This window comes from Triturus cristatus, chromosome 9, assembly GCF_964204655.1.
Source record: "Triturus cristatus chromosome 9, aTriCri1.1, whole genome shotgun sequence".
Classification (NCBI taxonomy): Eukaryota; Metazoa; Chordata; class Amphibia; order Caudata; family Salamandridae; genus Triturus; species Triturus cristatus.
Genome location: NC_140592.1, coordinates 681,253,976 through 681,276,655, shown reverse-complemented (window position 1 = coordinate 681,276,655; position 22,680 = coordinate 681,253,976).

Here is a 22,680-nt window from a genome sequence, read left to right as displayed (position 1 = left end):
TTTTAAACAGCACATGCTCACTAGCACTTATCACTTGCACTGCAGTCATCATCCTGAACGACCACTTTAGCATGTCTCCTTCATCACAATAAAAATAACACACTGTTAAATATATCTGGGACGTACATGAGACCAATATCTACGATATTCAAGTAGAAGACGGTTCTCTGTCAGGTCCCGGTTTCCCAGATGATGAAGCGAGCCACCTTATGTGGATGATGGGAACCTTTTTGTTTTGAATATGCACACATTCATACATACATATATCAATATATGTTAATTAACAGTCTTACTCAACGGAGCATTCTCTTTGTACTAGTGTTTAGGTCTTAAATACTACTAGACTCATAGTTTTCTTTGTGTATTATATCACCATTATAGCCCATGGAAGAGTTTTACTACTGCTTTATTTATATTACCTTGTGACTCCCACTTTGACAATGAGGAATGATTCCACCATATGAATCTATGAAAGGTACCCCGATTCTGGATCATTATGTTTTCAGGAGTGGTGCCCACTATCTACTGGGTGCATAATATAGAGTTACAGGTTACACAGATCATACAAATGTGAATTATTTTCTATCCCTCAAGCACTTGACACACAGACAGGTTAGATGGCTCTTGCTTTTTTACTGAAAATAATTTTGTTCTTACGTACCACCCTAGTAGACATCAGACCAAGGCAGATATATTATCACACTGGGGTCATGATTCACCCGAATTAGCACATAACCCACCACACAATCTATTAGGTTCTGAGTAGGTGATAGGTACTTATACTAAACAACAGTTTTTGGATAATATAAAACAAGGGATGTAGCAGATGAATTTAGATGAATGGATCACAGAGGATGATAATATGGTAAAGGATGGACTCCCCTTCCATGGTAACAACTTGTATGTAACCACTGAAAAACTCAGACATGAGGTGTTAAATTGGTGCCATGATAAACCACTTGCTGGACATTCTGGCATTCAAAAAACGCTTGCTAACTGTAAAAGATTGCTTTGGTGACCTAACCTATCCATGGATGTGCACACTTAAGTACAAGCCTGTCCCATATGCCCCCAGAATAAGTCGGTCCATACTCCGTCATTGGGTTTATTGCACCCCTTGCCAATGCCTCAACACCCCTGGCATACCATCAGTATGGATTTTGTAAACAATTTGCCAAATTCTAATACTAATACTACTATACGGGCAGAAGTGCGTCTGTTCTCTACAATTGCACATTTAATTCTTTAAGAGGGGATCCTTACCGCCAAAGCACCTGTAGTCTTATTCACCCAGTACAATTTACGATTACATGGTCTCCCATCAATCTTTATTTCCGATAGCGCCCTCAATTTCTATCAAGGTTTTGGCAAAACCTGTGCAAATCCTTAGATATCGATGCTCGTCTCTTGTCCACTTACCACCCACAAACAGATGGCCAGGCAGAACGAGTAAATCAAGCACTAGAACAGATCCTTTGATGTCAATTAACTTGTCACTCTTCAGAATGGGAAAATGTTTGACTTCTCGTTGAGTTTGCATAAAATAACACAGAACACTCCGCTAATTAGGTATCTCCTTTTTACTGCATGACAGGCATCAACCCACATATATAAACAGAAAAAAATGTCAGATGTAGGAATCCCAGGTCCCTCACTACAGACCTTCCTGAAGCAATTATCTTAGATTTAACAAGCTGTATAAATACAACTCCAACAAACCAAGAGAAGTATGATGAGACACGCAAACAAACATCGCACACCACAACCAGCTTACAAAGTGGGTGATCAAGTGTGGCTGGCAAGTAATCACCTACGGCTTGAAAGAATTAATGAATGAATGAGAGGTATTTGTAAAGCGTGAACAGCTACTCAAAAACTGAGTGCCCCAGCACTACCAAAGACAAGATAATAAGAGGATAGAGTGAAAAGACAAAGAGGAGGAACATGGTGGCCGCTAGCTAAACGGTCACGGCTCCTCTCCCCCTCCTGGACAGCGTAGATGTCACGTTAAGATGAGTATATCGGCTATACTGGTTACATCGTAATCTTCTGTAGTACTTTCCTTTGCTGAGTTAAACCCCGTTAAAACCCGAGCCCCTAACCCTCCCCGATTACATCTTGGAAGGTATGCCCCCGGAACCTACTTGGATCAAAGACGCGGGTCACTCCGGGCTCTCCGGGCTCGCGCTGAATACACGGACAGAGCCTCCACAGAAGCAGGCATGGGTGCTGGAGCCATGGTTTAGAGCTCAGCGACACTGGTGCTGGGAGGAGGCCGCCCGATCGTGTCGGAGAAGGGACCTCGTCAGCTTCCAGTTCCGGGTTGCGGGAGGCAGAGACAGTGGAGGCACCATCCCAAACAGCAGCGTCTCTGTCCTCCGGCCGGTTACCTCCGATTCAGGGGCTGGTGGGGATCTTGGACTGAAAATCTCTGCACAGGTAGGAAGTCGGCGCTTTTCTCTCTTCTCCGTCCGAGGTAAGGTCTGTGCCAAGCTCGGAGAGTTTCTTGATAAAGTGGAGATTAATTCTCTCGATTATAAACCAAGCAAGGCTACTCTCTTAAAAATAAATCAAGATTTTATTGATGATTGTATGGAAGCAGGACTGAAGTCGGAGTCAGGCTCAGGTGAAATTAAGAAGCTTGAGGCAAGAAAAGGTGACATACCTAAAGTAAACAGGTATACCCTTTGGACAAGAGTGATTTGCGCCTCAAACATTGACAAGCCTGGATATCCCTCCCGCACCCCCCCAGTAATATCTGAAGCGAAACGGAGGGGGGCTACAGAGGGGGGAGCGGAGATTAAAAATAAAGGGGCAGACAACAGTAAGAGAGGAGCAAAAGGTAAAAAGAGCTCTTCCTCAAGGGTTAAAATCACCCCCTCCCTTAAAACCTTTTACAAGGTTATGTCTTCTTCAAGTGCGAGTACCTCAGCCTCCGTACCTTCTCCTCTTATAATCCTAACTAGCACTTGCCCAGACGCGATTAAATCTGTCTCTGCACCAGCTGCTCAACTGTCCACAGGGAGGGAGGGGGGTATACATACCTTAGAAACAATTCCAGCGCCAGCGTCAGTCGAGGTGTGCCCCGCCATACCTTTATCCAACAGATATTCCCCCCTAGCCTCATATGGAGTTCGGTCAGGTGGTGAAGAGACATTCCGAACTGGGGATACTAGCACTGCTGCCTCAACCTTGATAGGTACGAAACCTCTACCAGATAGTCTAGATAGCTTGGGTATAGCTATGGCCATTGGCGCTGCAACAGTGACTGCCGATTCAGTTCCAAACACAGCAACCTCAGGAGCAGAGCCGCATTCCTTGGCTGACATTTTGTTTGGAATTAAAAAGGAACTGTCTAATAGGTTCAAGGTGTCTGAGCTGAACCAAGCAGAACTATCAAAAAGATTTACCATCTCCGAGACAAACCAGGCAGCCATTCAAGCTTCTTGTGAGGTTCTTTCTAATAGACTGGATGAGGTTTCCTTAAGAACAGACGCAATAGAGGCAGAGATCCCAAAAATCAAGGATACTATTATTCAACAGCGGGGGAGCTTGCTAAGATATCAGCCCAGAATAAGGATCTCAGGGATGATGTAGAACGCCTGGAAAATTATTCTCGCCGGAATAATTTAAGATTCCTGAATGTTCCAGAAGCTCTGAAGGGCGCGGACTTAAAGGGATTTATCATCACCCTCTTAAAGGAAACTGTCCTGATAGGTGCTCCAGAGATTGACCTTGTTCACGATATCCAGAGAGTCCATCGAGACCCTTTCAGGAGGAACACGGCTAAATCAAAGCCGAGGAAAATACTGGTCAATTTTTTAACATATTCAGTAAAAGAATCGATTCTGTCCTACGCTCTCAAAGAGGGCTCCATTAATTTCAGAGGTTCTACCCCTTTTTCCTTCCAAATTAGATCTGACATCTCTCATGTGACTGCTTCAAGGCAATGGGAGTTGGGGAAAAGAATGGAGGAGTTAAAAAGTATAGGAGCTAAAGCCCAGTTGAAGTTTCCCGCTATTCTCCGAGTGATGTGGAACAACCAAATGTACCAAATAAAAACTGGAGAAGAAGCGGACGCTCTAATAGAGAGGATTAAAAGTAGCAAAGGGAAATAGGTTCGGAGTCCTATGTAGAGTAACTTCAGAAGGAGTAGGGTATGAAAGTTAATAATTATCTGTAAGGGATTCTAAGCTAGAACCAATCAGCTGATATATGTTTTTTTGATCTATTAGTCCAGGGGGGGTTAGGGGTCGAATAGGCATGCCTATTGGAAGGGAGGGTTCCTTATGGTAGAAGGGGGCACATGGGAGGTCGGGGTGAGGGTGGTGGGGAGGGCACGGGTGGGGAGCAGTGGGTAAAAAAACAAAAAAATTAACCTCATCTCACATTAAGTACAAGTTCTGGGAGTTTCCGGTCTGGGGGTTGGTTACAAAGTAAATGGCCTTAAACCATAACATGGGGGGTAGGAGGATTGTCTTCACCTCCTGGAATGTCAATGGGTTAAGGTGCCCCCGCAGACAAAGGTTGATCTTAAAGTACCTTGAACTCTCTTCGGCCCAGGTCTGTATATTACAGGAGACCCACCTGAGTCAAATAGAAAGTTCCCTCCTTTTCTCGAAGGTCCCCTGGATAGATTGTTTTTGTATTTCTCAGCAGTCATCCCATAATAGAGGGGTCGCGATTTTGGTGAAAAAAGGTTTACATTGCTCTATAAAAAACTGCCTGACAGACACTTCTGGGAGGTGGTTAGTGGCAAACTTGATGGTTGATCATACCAACTTAACCTGCGTGTCATATTATGGCCCAAATATAGACGACCCTACACATATTGGTAAACTTCAGTCGATTTTAACATTGGCAACTCCTCCGTTTGTTATCGGAGGCGACTTTAATCTTCTCCTCGATCCGGTTAGAGATAGGTCTAACCTGAGTTACCATATTGGCGCTCCAAAATCCCGTCGAGCCCTTATTAATATGCTGCAGAATTTAGATTTGGCAGATGTCTGGAGGGCAAAGAAAGGAGAGTTACAGGAATTTACGTTTTACAGTAAAAAGTATGGCCATTCCTCCCGGATCGATTATGTTTTAACAGATACACCATCCCTTAACGACATCGAGGAAATATTAGTTAAGCCTAGTCATCTTTCAGACCACGCGCCAATTCAGTTTGTATATAGGGCTAAGGGGTCGGCACTACAGTGTAGATGGACATTAAACAGAGCTATGCTATCCGTCCCCGAGATTATTAAGGCTGTTAAGCTTTTCTCTATTGACTTCTTTGAGTTAAAAAGGGGATCTACGTCAATGGATTTTATATGGGACGCCTATAAGGCTAATTTGAGAGGCAGTTTCCATACCCTCATCTGTTTTAAAAACAGATCTGAAGTAAGTGCCCTAAAATCCGCTGAGGAGAAAATAAGTCAGTTGGAAAGGGAAAGGAACAGACTACCCCCAGGGGACTTAGATCAGTTACCACAAGTTCTAAAAGACCTAGAAGATGTAAGACGGGAGTTTAGAGGAAAGCTAGAAGCAAAATGCAGAGCACAGTGGCACGCAAAAAACATGCAGAATTTTGAGTACGGGGAGAAAGCAGGGGCCCTTCTTGCCTGGAAATCCAGAGTAGATAGAGCGAAAAATAATATTAATAGACTGATAATAAACACCATGGGGGAGACTTCAAGTAGATTTGAAGATCAGCAATCCTGTCTACTTTCCCTTTTTTCAGATCTATATAAAGAGGATTTGGAGCCCTCCCCTTGCTCAGTTCAAGCTTGGCTAAGCACAAAGTCTCTTTCCTCTATAACAGAGGAATGCAGAAATAAATTAGAGGCCCCTATCACCATGGAAGAGATAAGTGCACAAATTAAAAATTGTAAGAATAAAAAGGCAGCCGGTATGGACTCACTCCCTAATGAAGTATATAAACTTCTGGCTGAAGAACTGACCCCCGCCTTGACTTCTCTGTTTAACTCGGTCTATAGTCTTGCTGGTAAGGTGCCGGAGTCTTGGAAAGAGGCAACCATAGTCTTGATTCTTAAACCTGGTAAAGACCCACTACGAGACGATTCATATCGCCCAATCTCCCTGCTTAATGCTGACTACAAGATCTTTATGGGCATATTGGCAGGGAGATTGGCGAAGTTGGTCCCTAAGTTGGTTCATTCAGACCAAAAGGGTTTTGTAGAAGGCAGGCAGATTCAAGAGCAAACTCAGCTAATGATAGGGAACATCGATCTGGCCATTACGAGATCTGACCCCTTGGCTATAATAGCCCTGGACGCGGCCAAAGCATTTGATAGAGTCTGCTGGGTCTACCTATGGGAGGTATTGGCAGCACTAGGGTTTGGCCCAATTTTTATCCAAACCCTGAGAAACTGCTATCAAGGTGCATCGGCACGTATCCCATTGAACGGGATACTCACCTCAGGCTTCAGCATCCATAGAGGAACCCGGCAGGGTTGCCCGATTTCTCCACTCCTGTTAAATATTTATATTGAACCACTAGCTCAAGCCATCAGATTAGACAATGACATCTATCCCTTTAAATCTCAACTCTACAGCTGCAAATTAGCTCTGTATGCTGGTGATCTGACAGTATACACAAATAATCCTAGAGTGGCTCTTTCCCGTTTAGAGTCAATTACGGAGGAATTTGGGGCACTGTCAGGTTATTTGGTAAATAAATCCAAGACGGAGGTGATGGGCTGGAATGTTGAGCAATGGGGAGGAGCCGATTCTTTAGAACTAAGATACTTGGGTATCTATATAGTTAAAGATTTGGCACAAGTCCCCCTCGTAAATCTGACCAGAGTAACCAAGGAAATGGATCGCCTTTTCTCTAGATGGAGGAACCTCCCTTTGACTATATATGGGAAAGTTAATCTGGTGAAGATGATCATTCTCCCTAAGCTCTCTTACGTCTTCTCTGCTATCCCTCTCTCATTTCCCCAAAATTTAATAAGTAAAATCCAGAGTAAAATTGGGAGTTTCATCTGGGGAGATAAGGGTACCAGATTGTCTTGGAAAAAACTGAGGCGTAGACTTGTCAAGGGGGGATTGGCACTCCCGGATATAAGCTGGTACGCAGTAGCTTTTCAGTTTAAAGCTATCCGCACACTACTGATGAGACCTGTAGAATCGGCCTGGGGGAGACTGCTGGGCGAAATGGTAAGAGCGGAAGGAGGGGGAGGAAGTGAAGAGGCCTTTTTGCACAAGTTCGGCGCTCCTAAGTACTTCAAAAAAGTTCGCCTAAAGGTCCTAAGGGCAGCCCTAGTTCTTTGGCATAAAGTTAGAACCACATGGGGGATAGGGTACTATTCACACTATGCTCCCATTTGGGATTCCCCCGGGACACCTCATTGTTTAAAGGACGGGCTGGCTTTACCCATCAAGAGGGCTGGAATCAAAATCTGGTCAGAATTGGAAGACTCAGAGGGAATCCTCCCCTGGGAGGTTTTGAGGTCCAGAATTGGCACAGGGTTCTCTAGGTTTAAATTTCTACAGCTGGCTTCGTGGTTTGAGGCAGAGAAAGAGCAAACAAGAGGAAATTGGGAGATAGAAAGGCTGTGTCACTCCACCCTGGGTATAAAAAAAGAGGTAATGGTAATGGTAAAAGTATTTCTAAAGCGCTAACATTCATCCCAAAAGGATATCATGGCGCTAAAATTAAACAATGTACAGAGAGCTGACACAGGTCGATGATAATTTTAATGAGTGTTAGGGAACAACGTGGTTTTGAGTTTTTTCTAAAAGTAAGGTAGCCGTCGGTAAGTCTTAAATCTGTCGGTAAATTATTCCACAAGTTTGCAGCTAAATGTGAGAAGGCACGACCACCCGTCCTAACCTTCTTTATTCGGGTGGTTACCGCTCTTGCGGTGAATTGGGACCTAAGATTTCTATTTGGTACATAGAGGTTGATTCTATTTTTTAGGATAGTCGGGCCAGTATCATGCAGTACTCTGTGGGTGATGCACAGCATTTTGAAAGAGGCTCTTTCTCTCATTGGCAGCCAGTGTAAGGCTCTCAAACAGCTTGTAGCGGAGTCATATTTTCTTTTGTTACATATGGCTTTTGCTGGCGCATTCTGAACAAGCTGTAACTTTGAAAATAGATAATCCGCCATGCCAACGAATAGGGAATTCCCGTAATCAAGTCTACTAATTAATAGTGACTGGACTAAGATCTTTCTACATTCCAAAGGAATCCAGGGAAACACTCATCGTAGCATTTTCAGTAGCGCGAAGCCTTTACCACAAATAGTTGTTACGTGGTTTTTCATTGACAATGCATTGTCAATGTGGACTCCCAAATTCCTCGCCGTCTGAGTTGGTTTGGGGGGTGTACCAAGACTGTTGGGCCACCAAGTGTCATCCCAAAGCTGTTGGGAACCGCCGAACAATAGAATCTCCGATTTATCGGCATTTAATTTCAGGCAATGATTATGCATCCAACTAGATAATTCGGTGAGGCAGTTGAGCAGTCTGTTTTTGGAGTCTTCTTCACCATTTAAGGCAATTATTAGTTGCGTATCATCTGCGTATGAGCAGATGTTGACGCCCCACTTCTTCCCAATAGTGGCTAACGATGATACATACACATTAAATAGTGTTGGGCTTAATGATGCCCCCTGTGGGACACCATACTTGATCTTTCGAGGTGTGGAAGTATAGCTGCCTAGTCGGACAGATTGCGATCTGTCGGATAGAAAAGAGTTCAACCAAGTCAGGGATTTTCCCTGTATTCCTTTTGCGGCTAACATTCGTGATAAAAGGTTATGGGATACGGTATCAAAAGCCGCTGATAAATCTAACAATATCAGGGCCACCGTTTTACCCACATCAACTTGATTTCTGATGTCGTCCAGTACTGCCAGGAGAGTTGTCTCAGTACTGTTGTTAGACCTAAAGCCTGTCTGCGAAACATCAAGCAAGTTATTAGTTTCCCAAAAATTTGACAGCTGTTTATTCACTAGTTTCTCCAACACTTTTGAAAAATATGGCAACTGCGAGATGGGCCGGTAATTGGCTGGATTGTTTATGTCCGCACCCGCTTTTTTTAATAAGGGAGTCACTACTGCTGTTTTCCAGATAGCTGGGAATTCCGCTTGGTCTAGTGACTGGTTTAATACTTGCGTCACTATTGGACCAATTAAAGGAATTAATTGTAAGAAAATGTGGTGTGGGCATGGGTCCAGTGGGGAGCCCGATTTAATTTCTGACATAACTTTGATTACTTCTTCCTCTGAAAAAGAGCCAAAGACAGGACAGCTGGCCAATGAACAAGGCTCTGCATCAATATGATGCTCTGTCGTTTTCTGGTCATTGCTGGAGAAGGATGAATACATTTTATCTATTTTGTCAAAGAAGAAATTGCTGATTTTATTGCATCCCTCCTGTGAAGGTGACAGGTTTGTTGTAAGGCTAGGGGGATTACAGAGTTCTCTAACAATTTTAAAAAGTTCTTTAGAGGAATGTTTATGTTCTAATATTTGCCGTGAAAAGTAGTCTTTTTTTGCTTTCCGTATTGCTGCATTATAAGCTTTCAATTCCTTTTTTATAAATGGATCTGTCATTCATGGTTTTACTTAACCTCCATTTATGTTCCAGCGTAATACATTTTCTTTTAAGAGTCTTGAGATCTGGGCCATACCACTTTTCCGACACCGTTCGGCTGGATTTAGATTTAGTAGCGTTTATTGAGCAGTATTCAAGTGCGTCCCCAATACTTTTTTTGTAGATGATAAATTTCTTGTTTAGTAGAGGAGCCCGAATTAGTATTAAAATGAAAGTGCTGTTGGAATTTCTCCAATGAGAATTTTTTCCAATTTCTAGCTGTAGCTGGGGTCTGTATCGTCGGTCTCGTATTTTTTATAGGTAGGCTGATGTTGAATTCTATCCTAAAATGATCAGTCCATGTAAGAGGCACAATGTTGTTAATAATTGTGGTCTCGATATTCGTAAATATCAGATCCAGCCTGTGTCCTGCTCTGTGTGTGTCCTGGTTGACTATTTGTGTTAATTGCAGGATTTCCATGTTGTCTGCAAGATGCTTAGTAAGTGAGTTAGTATGTGACTCAAAATGTACATTGAAGTCTCCTAATACTAAGATGTTTTTATGTTTTAGACAAGCAGGAAGAATCTGAGAGAGAAGCTGAGTACTAAATTCTACTGTGCTTCCTGAAGGGTTATAGATAATAGCTCCTCCCATCAGTAGATAAGTGCCTAAAAAGACTGAGTAAATCATTACTTCATGTTTGCTATCCTGTGTAGGCACTTCTTGGGTGCAAGTGAACTTCTCTTTAAATAGCAAGGCTACCCCTCCACCCTTCTTTTTGGATCTATTGAGATTTAAGATTATATACCCTATGGGGAGCGCCGTTGCAATGTCAGGAGTACTGTGGGTGTCAAGCCAGGTCTCCGTAAGGAACACTAAATCCGGTTGCATTTGATGTAAAGTGTCCCAAAGTTCAAAAGAATGTTTAGGGAGAGATCTTGTGTTCAGATAAATACAGGATATTTCAAGGTTAGGAGAATTTCTTAGAGTTAGGTCATCTTTAGGTTTATTGTCCCATCTGCATCTCCGACAGCCAAATGGGCCCATGATGTTAGCGGGCTCCACTTTGACACATTGAGGGTGGCCCTGTAGGGGTTTGGTATTAAGTAACATAAGATTGTCTTTAGAATAAGTCAGTCGCGGTGTATCTGACCTATCACTAGTCGGTGAGGCAGAGTTTGTAGCCCCTAGTCCCGTACAGGCGCGGACGGGCGCAGACGGGCTTGTCTTTGGCGCGTCTTCGACGCGCCCGCTGCGCTCGTCCGCTGCGATTCCTGTGAGGGGAGTTCATTTGTAGCCGTAGAGGTGGGAGGGGCCGAGCACTGTGCCGCTCGCCTACTCCTCACCAAAGATGGTGGCTTCCGTTCTAGTCCCCGGCAGCTCCTAGTCTGCTGCGATGGGGCGGGCAGGGTTCGTGGGGCGGGAACAGGAGGTGTGAAGTTTAATGCCCAGGTGAGCGTTCGCTAAGTTTTCAAACAAGTACACAATTACGCTTTTAAAAATTGGGTCTTTTACAAGCAATTCACATGCAGTACACAGTAACACTTTTAAAAATTAAATCTTTTAAAAGCTATTCGAAATTAGTCAAATTCGTTGTCTCACTCAAGCAGCAGTCCCGGCTTCCGCCTCAGGACCTCAACAATCACGTGCACACTGTAAAAAAAGAGGTATCGGTGTGGTACAATCTAGCCCTAGAAGCTGTAGATCCGATGACCCCCCCCATTGATTAAAATTTGGGAGCAGTCCCCCCTTGGGCCAACAATAGAAGCACTGTTTGAGCCTTCACTGAAGATGCTGTACAAATACATTAAATCTGCGGCCTTAAAAAAGAATAATTTCTTCATCATTAATAGGCTTTACTACACCCCAGCAAGAATTGCGAAATTTGCCTCAGCACCAACTCCGAAATGTCCAAGGTGTAAGCTTCCTCTAGCCATTGACCTCCACATTTTCTTTGAGTGCCCAGAAATAAAGATCTTCTGGAAGGAAATCGGAGACATCCTCAAAGATTTGTTTAAATCCAACATCGAGGTTAATATGTCACTGATTTTCTTTGGAGACGATGGACTATTCTGTATGAAGGCGTTACAACAGCATAGAGGACTATTGTTATACTTGGTTCTGCTTGCACGAAGAGAGATATGTAAGAGATGGAAGGACCCCCTACCACCTAACAGAGAAGACAGGCTCAAGGTCTCCTTTGCTATGGCCCATCTGGAATATGATGGAGTAGAGGAAAAATCTACCAATCTCTGGCATCCTTTCATTAGCTGGGGGCACAACTTACGATTAAATACTTTGGTCCAATGATTACACCAGATACCCATACTAAACAAGGGACTGGTCGGCCAACGGAAACAAGCCGGGTGCTTCATCCCCACAGATCGTTTAAGCGGCTTCATAAGACCCACAGGTGTTTATTGGTGAGATGAGGACTACAAAAAAAAAAAAAAAAAAAAAAAGAGGATAGAGTGAAATAAGATATTATAAGCTAAACGGGTATGTTTTTAAACATTTGCGGAACATGGATTCAGTTTCTGTGCTTCTGAGTTGATAGGGCAGGAGGTTTCAAATTTTCGCAATGCATAAATAGGAGTGGTCCCACCACGTCTCCTTTTAAAAGGAGGAACCTATATGAGGTGGGCCTGACTGGAACATAGATTTCTGCTGAGCTGGTACTAAGTGATTCTTTTGTTCAGATAGCTGGGACCGATGATATTCAGGGCCCTCTGTGCTAAAGTTAGTGCTTTAAAGATGATCCTTTTATTGACAGGGACCCAGTGCAGGTGGGTAAGGTATGGTGAAGTGTGGGTACCTTTTTGCAAAATACAGAGGAAGCGTGCTGCCACATTTTGGACCACTGGCAGTTGCAGGCCTTAATATGCAGGTAAAGCAAGGTACAAGACATTCACGTAGCCCAGCCGAAAGGAGATCACAGCTTAAACTACGGTTTTGCGGGTCTCCCATGGAAGAAGGGGGAGGAATTTCCTGAGAGCCTTAGGATCGACATACAGTTTCTAGCAACTGAGTGGATCTGGGTCTTAAAAGATAGGACAATATTGCAGATGACCCCAGGTTTATAGCTGCCAGGATTGGGGGAGTTCCATCCTTGGGCCAGTGTTAGAAAACCGGGCAACCGGGTTAGCAGTCACCCGGCCTTTCCAGCACAAGGGGTAGCTTGGCTCGAGCGGTCGGGGGTCAGGCACCGTGTTAAGCGTATGTCACACCCACACAATAACCATGCGTTCATCCGTTCCAAAAACGACTCTACACCGTAAAAATTTATGAAAGAATCTCTTTGTGTTTATCTTATTTTTCTCTTAGTTGCAGGGTTATGTCACAAATACAATACAAAAGGATTTTCTTCAGAAATAGCAGGTCAATTAAATAATAACACTTTACAGGTGCAATAAATAGGATTAGGTCATAAATACACAAGGAATAAATAGAGGTGCGATAAATACATAGGGCAAATAAATACTGTCAGACAATAAATACCAGGCAAGAATAAATACGGTCAGACAATAAATAACACTCCTTCAATAAATAATATAAGTAGTCAAACAATTGCAAATCAGATCACATTTATGAGGTAGATTGATTTTACCATGCCCAAGTACAGCTTGTGGTCACTGGGGTGGCCTGGGGATGTCCCACCTAGGGTGGTCAAGGCTGGGGCCTCAGCTGAGGTAAAATGAGGGTACCCTAAGGTTCTGGCTCACCAACTACACAGTCCCTCACACAGGTCCCTGCACCAGTCTCAGTTTGGTCCTAACACCCCTCTAGCCCCTAGAATGGTCTTTTATGGCTCCACAGGGCCTCAGATGCCCTTTTTACCACTTACTGCCCTTTTCTCGGTGTTCGGCTCCACTCGGCGCCGGGTCGACGTCGATGGGCGGCTCCGGTTCGATGACGAGTCGATCGGTTCCACTTGACGCCGTGTCGATGCCGTCGTCCGGTTCCGGTTCGATGTCGCTGGGCGGCCTCGGTTCGATGTCGGGTCGATCCGCTTTACCTGACGCCGGGTCGATGCCGTGAGGCGGCTCCGGATCGATGACGCTGGGCGGCCTCGGCTCGATGTCGGGTTCCGGCATCACAGGGTCACGGTCTCCCCGCTTCCGGGTGACTCCGGAGTGCGACCTCCACTCCCGACCTCCGTCGGCTCCACTTCGGGTTCCGGCGACTCCGGAGTGCGATCTCCACTCCCGACCTCCTACGCGCTTCGCCTCGACCTCAGGCGACTCCGGAGTGCGATCTCCACTCCCGACCTCCTGCGCGCTTCGCCTCGACCTCAGGCGACTCCGGAGTGCGATCTCCACTCCCGACCTCCTGCGCACTTCACTTCAGCTTCCGGCGACTCCGGAGGGCGGACTTCACTCCCCCGTCGACGCCTCACCTCGACCTCAGGTGACTTCTACTTGACCTCCGGTGTCGCTCCACGACCTCCGTCGGCGCCCTCACTCGACCTCTAGCGGCTCCGGGTACGACGTCTGCCTTCTGTCAGCGCCGCTTCTCCACCTCGGGCTCCAGGTCTCCAGGCTACTCGACGTCGGGTCTCCAGGAGGATTCCACCAAACAGGTCAGGAACTTGCTGTTCTTCTCCTTTAAGGCCTGTTCCGTCTGTTCAGGTCCTTAAGATGATTTTCTGGTCTTTATCCCACACAGGGCACTAGGCTGGGCTTGGTCAGTAGGGACTAGCATCAAGGGTGGGTTTCTGAACCCCACTCCAAGCACTGGTTTCCACCCCTGCTGCCTCACTCCTTCCTCCTTCTGAATCTCTGTCCTCTCTCTTCACTAGTCAGGTGCCAACTGCCAACTGCAACTGCCAACTGTCAACCTGAGATGGTTTCCCAACATTTTAAACCTGCCTCACACTGTCACAGGGTTCTAGAATGTTCTGGAAGGTACTAGTAGGTTCCAGTGATGTCACAGGTGACAATGGGTGGCCACCATTTTGTGTCTCAGGCCCTCAGACAGAAGTTCCAGGGGTAGGGAAAATGGCTCCCTGATCCTGCATCAACACTAAAAAGTCTGGTGGTTCCCAAAAAGGAAAAATTCTAACAGGGTTTGAGGCAAAAGTGGGACAAAATAAATAATGATGAGGAGGGACCACCCAAAGGGCTGACAGGTCTAACACGCGTCCCCCCCAGCTGAAAGTGGGGAGAGCTACCCAACCCCTTGGGAGTTCTCATCACTAAGGCGGAAATACCTTGAGAGACCGTCTGCATTAGCGTGGTCCACTCCAGGCCGATGTTCCACCTGAAAGTCCATTCCCTGTAGGGAGATAGACCACCTTAGCAACTTAGGATTCTCCCCCTTCATCTGCATCAGCCAACGAAGGGGTCTGTGGTCGGTCTGAACCAGGAAGTGCGAGCCAAACAGGTATGGCCGCAACTTCTTCAGAGCCCATACCACTGCAAAGGCTTCACGCTCTATTGCACTCCACTTCTGTTCCCTGGGAAGTAGTCTTTGGGATAGGAAGACCACGGGTTGATCCAGACCCTCTTCATTGAGTTGCGATAATACTGCCCCAATGCCATGTTCCGATGCATCCGTCTGGACAATGAACTCCCTGGAAAAGTCTGGGGCCCTTAAGACCGGGGCCTCGCACATGGCTTGCTTCAGTCTCACAAAGGCCTGCTGACAAGCCTCCGTCCAGACTACCCGTCGAGGTTGTTTCTTGGACGTAAGCTCCGTGAGGGGGGCCACAATGGTCCCGTATCCCTTCACGAAGCGGCGGTAATATCCCGTGAGGCCCAGAAAAGCTCGGACCTCAGTCTGAGTCTTGGGGGGTTCCCAGGCCATAATAGCCTCGATTTTCGCCTGGAGGGGTTGCACCGCTCCCCTACCCACCAAGTGTCCAAGGTACACTACCGACCCCTGCCCGATCTGGCATTTACTGGCCTTTATCGTCAATCCAGCTTGTCTCAGGGCCTGGAGAACAGCTTGCAGGTGACGCAAGTGATCCTCCCAGCTGTTACTGAAGACGGCTATGTCATCCAGATAAGCAGCAGAGAAACTCTCCATTCCAGTGAGGATCTGGTTCACCAGATGCTGAAACGTGGCAGGTGCGTTCTTGAGCCCAAAGGGCATCACAGAGAACTGGTAGTGGCCATTGGGCGTGGAGAAGGCTGACCTTTCCCTTGCTCCATCAGTCAGAGAGATCTGCCAGTACCCCGAAGTAAGGTCAAAGGTACTTAGATATTGGGCAGCTCCCAGCCGGTCAATCAATTCATCCGCCCTCGGGATCGGATGAGCATCAGTCTTGGTTACTGAGTTCAGTCCCCGGTAGTCCACACAGAACCTCAGTTCCGGTTGGGCACCCGGTGGTGCAGCTTTTGGTACTAACACCACCGGACTGGACCAGGGGCTGCTGGAAGGTTCGATCACTCCTAGCTCCAGCATCTTAGTGACTTCACTGTGAATGCTGGCCTTCACCTTGTCTGACATCCGGTAGATCTTGGACTTCACAGGTGGGCTGTCTCCTGTGTCCACATCATGGACGCACAGGTGAGTCCTACCCGGAACAAGGGAGAACAACGAAGAGTACTGTCCCAGGACCTGGCGGCAGTCCTCCTGCTGTTCAGGAGTTAGAGATGGGGAGAGAATCACTCCCTCCACCGACCCATCCTTCTCTTGAGACGCAAATAAGTCGGGGAGAGGCTCGCTTTCCACGTCCTCTGCTCCGTCAGTCACCATCATCAATATGACTTCGGGCCTCTCGTGGTGGGGTTTGAGGCGGTTGGCATGCAGCACCCGTAGGGGCTGACGAGGGGTCTTCAGGTCCACCAAGTAGGTAGCCTTACCCTTCTTCTCCAATACCTCAAAGGGTCCTGACCAGCGATCCTGGAGGGCGCTAAGCTCTCCTGGTTCGATCACCCACACCTTCTGGCCAGGCTCCAATTCCACCGGGTGAGCGTTGTGGTCATACCACGCCTTCATTACTGCTTGGCTGGCTTCCAAGTTGTCAGAAGCTTGCTTCCACAACTTAGCCATTTGGCTCTGGAAGGCCAGCATGTAGCTCACCACATCCTGGGGAAGCTTTCTGGGAGTTCTTTCCCATCCGTCTCTCACCAGGCTGAGAGGTCCACGCACAGGGTGCCCATACAAAAGCTCGAAGGGGCTGAAGCCCACTCCCTTCTGTGGCACTTCCCTGTAGGAAAACAATAGACAGGGTAGGAGGACGTCCCATTTCCTCCGCAGGCTTTCAGGCAGACTTCTGATCATGCCTTTCAAGGTTTTGTTGAACCTCTCCACCAGACCATTGGTCTGGGGGTGGTAAGGAGTGGTGAACCGGTATGTCACTCCACACTCCTTCCACATCGCCCGCATGTATGCTGACATGAAGTTGGTCCCCCTGTCGGACACAACTTCCTTGGCAAAACCCACTCGGGTAAAGATTCCCATCAGGGCCCTAGCCACAACAGGTGCGGTAATGGTCCTCAGAGGTATGGCCTCTGGGTACCGTGTGGCATGATCCACCAGAACCAGGATAAACCTGTGACCAGCTGTAGTAGGTGGATCTAACGGACCCACAATGTCGATGCCCACCCTTTCAAAGGGGGTGCTAACGACAGGAAGTGGTTCCAGGGGAGCTTTCAGATTCACCCCTCTTTTCCCACTGGCTTGGCAAGACACACATGTCCGGCAGTAGGTGTCGGACGACACTTTCATTTGAGGCCAATAAAAGTGTGGGACAAGACGGGCGAAGGTCTTGTCTTGCCCCAGGTGTCCTGCCAAGGGGATCTCGTGAGCCAACTCCAGTAGGAAGGCTCGATAACGTTGAGGGACTACTAAGGCTCGTGACGATCCATGTAGGGGTGCCTTGGGTTCACTGTAGAGGAGGCCATCCTCCCAGTAAACGTTGTAGTTCCCCTCAACGTTCCCTGCCGCCTGGGCTTCAGCCTGTCGCCTCAGTCCCTCAAGGGTAGGGCACTCCCTCTGGCCCTTGCAGAATTCCTCCCTGGTCGGCCCTCCCTCCACGTGCCACTCGGCCGGGATGGGTAGGTCCTCCAGTTTGGTAACATCCCCCACCGCGGACTCCTGGTCCACCACCTCCGGTGGCCTATCCGTCACACGGGGCGCGGATGCCGAGGCAGGCTCCTCCTGTCCTCGGTTCTTCCCTTGGTCGGCAGCTGGCTGGGCCTTTGTTCCAGGCTCCAGCCGAAACGAACTCCCTCTCCGGGTAGTCGCAGACCCTGTGCTCACACAGGCCCAGTCAGGTGTACCCAGCATCTCAGCATGAGTCCGGTATTCCACCTCCTTCCAAGCATTGTGCTCCATGTCATTCCCCAGCAGACAATCGACTGGCACGGCAGGGCTTACGGCAACTCAAAGTAAACCTGCAACCCCCTCCCATTCAAAGGGAACCTCGGTCACCGGATAGTGGCCTGTTCTGCCGTCAGCCATCGCGGCTGGGTGGAGTACATCGGGAATTACCTGCTCTGGAGACACCAGTTGGCTACGTACCATAGTCATACTGGCTCCTGTGTCTCTCAGAGCCTCCCCTCTTTGGCCGTTGATGGTGACCCACTGCCCATACTTTACGGTATTCGCGGGCACCTGGATCTTAGGAACCATCTCCCGTTCTCCCAGGGACACTAAAGTGACACCCGTCCACTCCCTTCCCTTAGTTAAGGGCATCTCCTCCCCGAGCACTGCACTAACTACTCCGGGGGCCTTTCCTCCAATGGGAGGGGGTGGTCTTTTCGGGCACTTCGCATCTCCCTTATAGTGTCCAACGCCACCGCACTCGAAGCAATGGACAACCCTTGGCTGCTGACTCTGGCCAGGATTAGGGTTTCTGGGTAGGTTAGCCCTAGGGGTGAATCCTGTTCCCTTCCCTGGGAAACTATTTTGGGGGCCTTTAGAGAACTCCTTTTTCTTTTCCCCTCCCTCTTTCTTCTGGGGGGCGCCCTGTCCGGCCTTTTGATTATCCCCTCCAGTCCCCCTTGTGGACACCCGGGTACTAGCCCAAATGTCCGCCTCCTCAGCAAGCTTCCGGTGATTGGTCAGCTTGCTATCCACCAGGTGTTGACGCAGTTCAGGGAAACATTTTTCGAGCAGGTGTTCCTTCAACATTAAATCAAACAACCCCTCGTAGTCCCTCACCTCACTGCCCTGAATCCAACCCTCTAATGCCTTCTTCGCATAATCCAGGAAATCCACCCAATTCTGTGTGCCCAGTTTGTGGCTACCCCGGAACTTCTGTCTGTATTTCTCGGGTGTTAGTCCAAACTTTCTCACGAGCGCCACTTTCATGGTGGGGTAGTGGGTCTGCTCATCCTGCTCTAGGGCCAATAATGCATCCCTACCAGCTGGAGGCATGTACTTGTACAATCCCCCTCCCCAGTACTTCTCTGGAACCCCATGGGCCCTTAAAGAGACCTCATAGGCCGCTAGCCACTTGGCAATATCATCCCCTGCACTATAGCTAGCTACTATGTCTTTCGGCAGATAGGGTTTGGGTTCCCTGGTGATCTCTCGGTCTTTGCTGCCACCATTAGGAACAGTTTGTGCCCCGACTCGTGAGATCTGGAGATCCATCCAGCCTCAACTCGTGAGCCATCCTCCGTTCCTCCTTTTCTTTCTCCAGCTCCGCTAACTTCCATGTGAGCTGTCTTTTCTCCCTCCGGTCAGTTAACTCTGCTTCAGATAAGCCACCGCTAGAGACAGTGCTGCCCTTCCTGGAAATGGTTCTGGGCCCCGCTACTAGGTTCCCCACCTCAGGTTGGTACAACCCAGCCCCCTCGCTGTCAGGCTCTCCATCCCTGTACTCCTGCTCAGCCTTACTTTCTCGTCGTGCCTCCCCCCAAGCCCTCAAGCTGGTCTGGAGTTCACCCTTCTTTGCACCTTGGGGACAAAACACCCCCTCTCTCTGACAAAACTCTCTGAGTTCGGCCACAGTGTAAGTTTCCACATCTTCCAACACAAACTCCATTTTGCTCACTCAGATTAGGAGACAGGTGTTTACAGAGCTATGCAGGGGGGTACCTTTTATAATACCTCCTCCCACCACCAGAAGTAAATTTGGAAAAAACAAAACTCAGAATTAGGAAGTCCGCTTTGAGAAAACTCCCGGTGTAGGCCTATGGACTACCCACAGTTATTGTCAAGTGGACGCAAGCACAGCTCTATCCCACCACTGAACACCAATTATGTTAGAAAACCGGGCAACCGGGTTAGCAGTCACCCGGCCTTTCCAGCACAAGGGGTAGCTTGGCTCGAGCGGTCGGGGGTCAGGCACCGTGTTAAGCGTACGTGACACCCACACAATAACCATGCGTTCATCCGTTCCAAAAACGACTCTACACCGTAAAAATTTATGAAAGAATCTCTTTGTGTTTATCTTATTTTTCTCTTAGTTGCAGGGTTATGTCACAAATACAATACAAAAGGATTTTCTTCAGAAATAGCAGGTCAATTAAATAATAACACTTTACAGGTGCAATAAATAGGATTAGGTCATAAATACACAAGGAATAAATAGAGGTGCGATAAATACATAGGGCAAATAAATACTGTCAGACAATAAATACCAGGCAGGAATAAATACGGTCAGACAATAAATAACACTCCTTCAATAAATAATATAAGTAGTCAAACAATTGCAAATCAGATCACATTTATGAGGTAGATTGATTTTACCATGCCCAAGTACAGCTTGTGGTCACTGGGGTGGCCTGGGGATGTCCCACCTAGGGTGGTCAAGGCTGGGGCCTCAGCTGAGGTAAAATGAGGGTACCCTAAGGTTCTGGCTCACCAACTACACAGTCCCTCACACAGGTCCCTGCACCAGTCTCAGTTTGGTCCTAACACCCCTCTAGCCCCTAGAATGGTCTTTTATGGCTCCACAGGGCCTCAGATGCCCTTTTTACCACTTACTGCCCTTTTCTCGGTGTTCGGCTCCACTCGGCGCCGGGTCGACGTCGATGGGCAGCTCCGGTTCGATGACGAGTCGATCGGTTCCACTTGACGCCGTGTCGATGCCGTCGGCCGGTTCCGGTTCGATGTCGCTGGGCGGCCTCGGTTCGATGTCGGGTCGATCCGCTTTACCTGACGCCGGGTCGATTCCGTGAGGCGGCTCCGGATCGATGACGCTGGGCGGCCTCGACTCGATGTCGGGTTCCGGCGTCACAGGGTCACGGTCTCCCAGCTTCCGGGCGACTCCGGAGTGCGACCTCCACTCCCGACCTCCGTCGGCTCCACTTCGGGTTCCGGCGACTCCGGAGTGCGATTTCCACTCCCGACCTCCTACGCGCTTCGCCTCGACCTCAGGCGACTCCGGAGTGCGATCTCCACTCCCGACCTCCTGTGCGCTTCGCCTCGACCTCAGGCGACTCCGGAGTGCGATCTCCACTCCCGACCTCCTGCGCGCTTCACTTCAGCTTCCGGCGACTCTGGAGGGTGAACTTCACTCCCCCGTCGACGCCTCACCTCGACCTCAGGTGACTTCTACTTGACCTCCGGTGTCGCTCCACGACCTCCGTCGGCGCCCTCACTCGACCTCTAGCGGCTCCGGGTACGACGTCTGCCTTCTGTCAGCGCCGCTTCTCCACCTCGGGCTCCAGGTCTCCAGGCTACTCGACGTCGGGTCTCGAGGAGGATTCCACCAAACAGGTCAGGAACTTGCTATTCTTCTCCTTTAAGGCCTGTTCTGGCTGTTCAGGTCCTTAAGATGATTTTCTGGTCTTTATCCCACACAGGGCACTAGGCTGGGCTTGGTCAGTAGGGACTAGCATCAAGGGTGGGTTTCTGAACCCCACTCCAAGCACTGGTTTCCACCCCTGCTGCCTCACTCCTTCCTCCTTCTGAATCTCTGTCCTCTCTCTTCACTAGTCAGGTGCCAACTGCCAACTGCAACTGCCAACTGTCAACCTGAGATGGTTTCCCAACATTCTAAACCTGCCTCACACTGTCACAGGGTTCTAGAATGTTCTGGAAGGTACTAGTAGGTTCCAGTGATGTCACAGGTGACCATGGGTGGCCACCATTTTGTGTCTCAGGCCCTCAGACAGAAGTTCCAGGGGTAGGGAAAATGGCTCCCTGATCCTGCATCAACACTAAAAAGTCTGGTGGTTCCCAAAAAGGAAAAATTCTAAAAGGGTTTGAGGCAAAAGTGGGACAAAATAAATAATGATGAGGAGGGACCACCCAAAGGGCTGACAGGTCTAACAGCCAGGCACTATCACAACCTGAATTAGGGTTAGACCCTAACAGTATGATTTCTGTTTTGCTTTCTTTGAGCCAACCTAAGATTGCTCCCATGCAATTTGAGAAGGGAACTTTGCGGGATTCTTAATTTGCCAGAGAGCAAAATATCAGCTGGGTTTTGTTGGCATATGAAACTATCATAATGCCGAATATCTCAACCAGGGTGGCTAAAGGAGACATGTACATTATAAACAGTGTAGAACTATTAGCAGAGCCTTGGGGTATCCTGCATTTTAGAGGTTTGGCTTGGAGAGGTGAGGTTTCGTCCAAATTGCTTGCTCTTGCGCAAAGATAGTATAGTTTAAACAAACAAGTGCTGCACCCCTGACCCCACAATCAGACAGGCGTTGTAAAAGGATGTCATGGGGGACAGTGTTGAACGCTGCATAGAGCTCGGACAGAATAAGTCTGCATTGTGTCAGCAGTCTAGGGACATTTTTGTAGTGACTCAGTGACTTCCGGCAGCGCAGTTTTGGTGCTGTGTCGAGATCGAAAACCTGACTGAGACGGGTGCATGAGGTGATAAGATTTTAAAAACTCTGAGAGTTGTTCATTTACTATAGATTCTAGTATTTTGGTGGCTGATCAGGAAAGAGATATAGGTCTAACATTAGACAGAATATTACTATCTGCTGAAGGTTTCATTAGTAGTGGGATGACACTAGCTTGTTTCTATAAAAAAGGAACTGAGCCAGTTTGGATGGAGGTATTAAACACCTCTGCATAAACAGGGTCGATAACCTCTGTTATTCCTTTTATTATACGGGGGCAAGGGTCAAATGGTGATCAAGGTTTACATGATAGAAGAAGTCTTTTTATTCATTTGGAGGATTGAAAGATGTCAGTAAATTAGATGGGTTACGTTCAGAAGAGGCCAAAGGAAGGACATGGGAGGACGATGCTGTACGAACT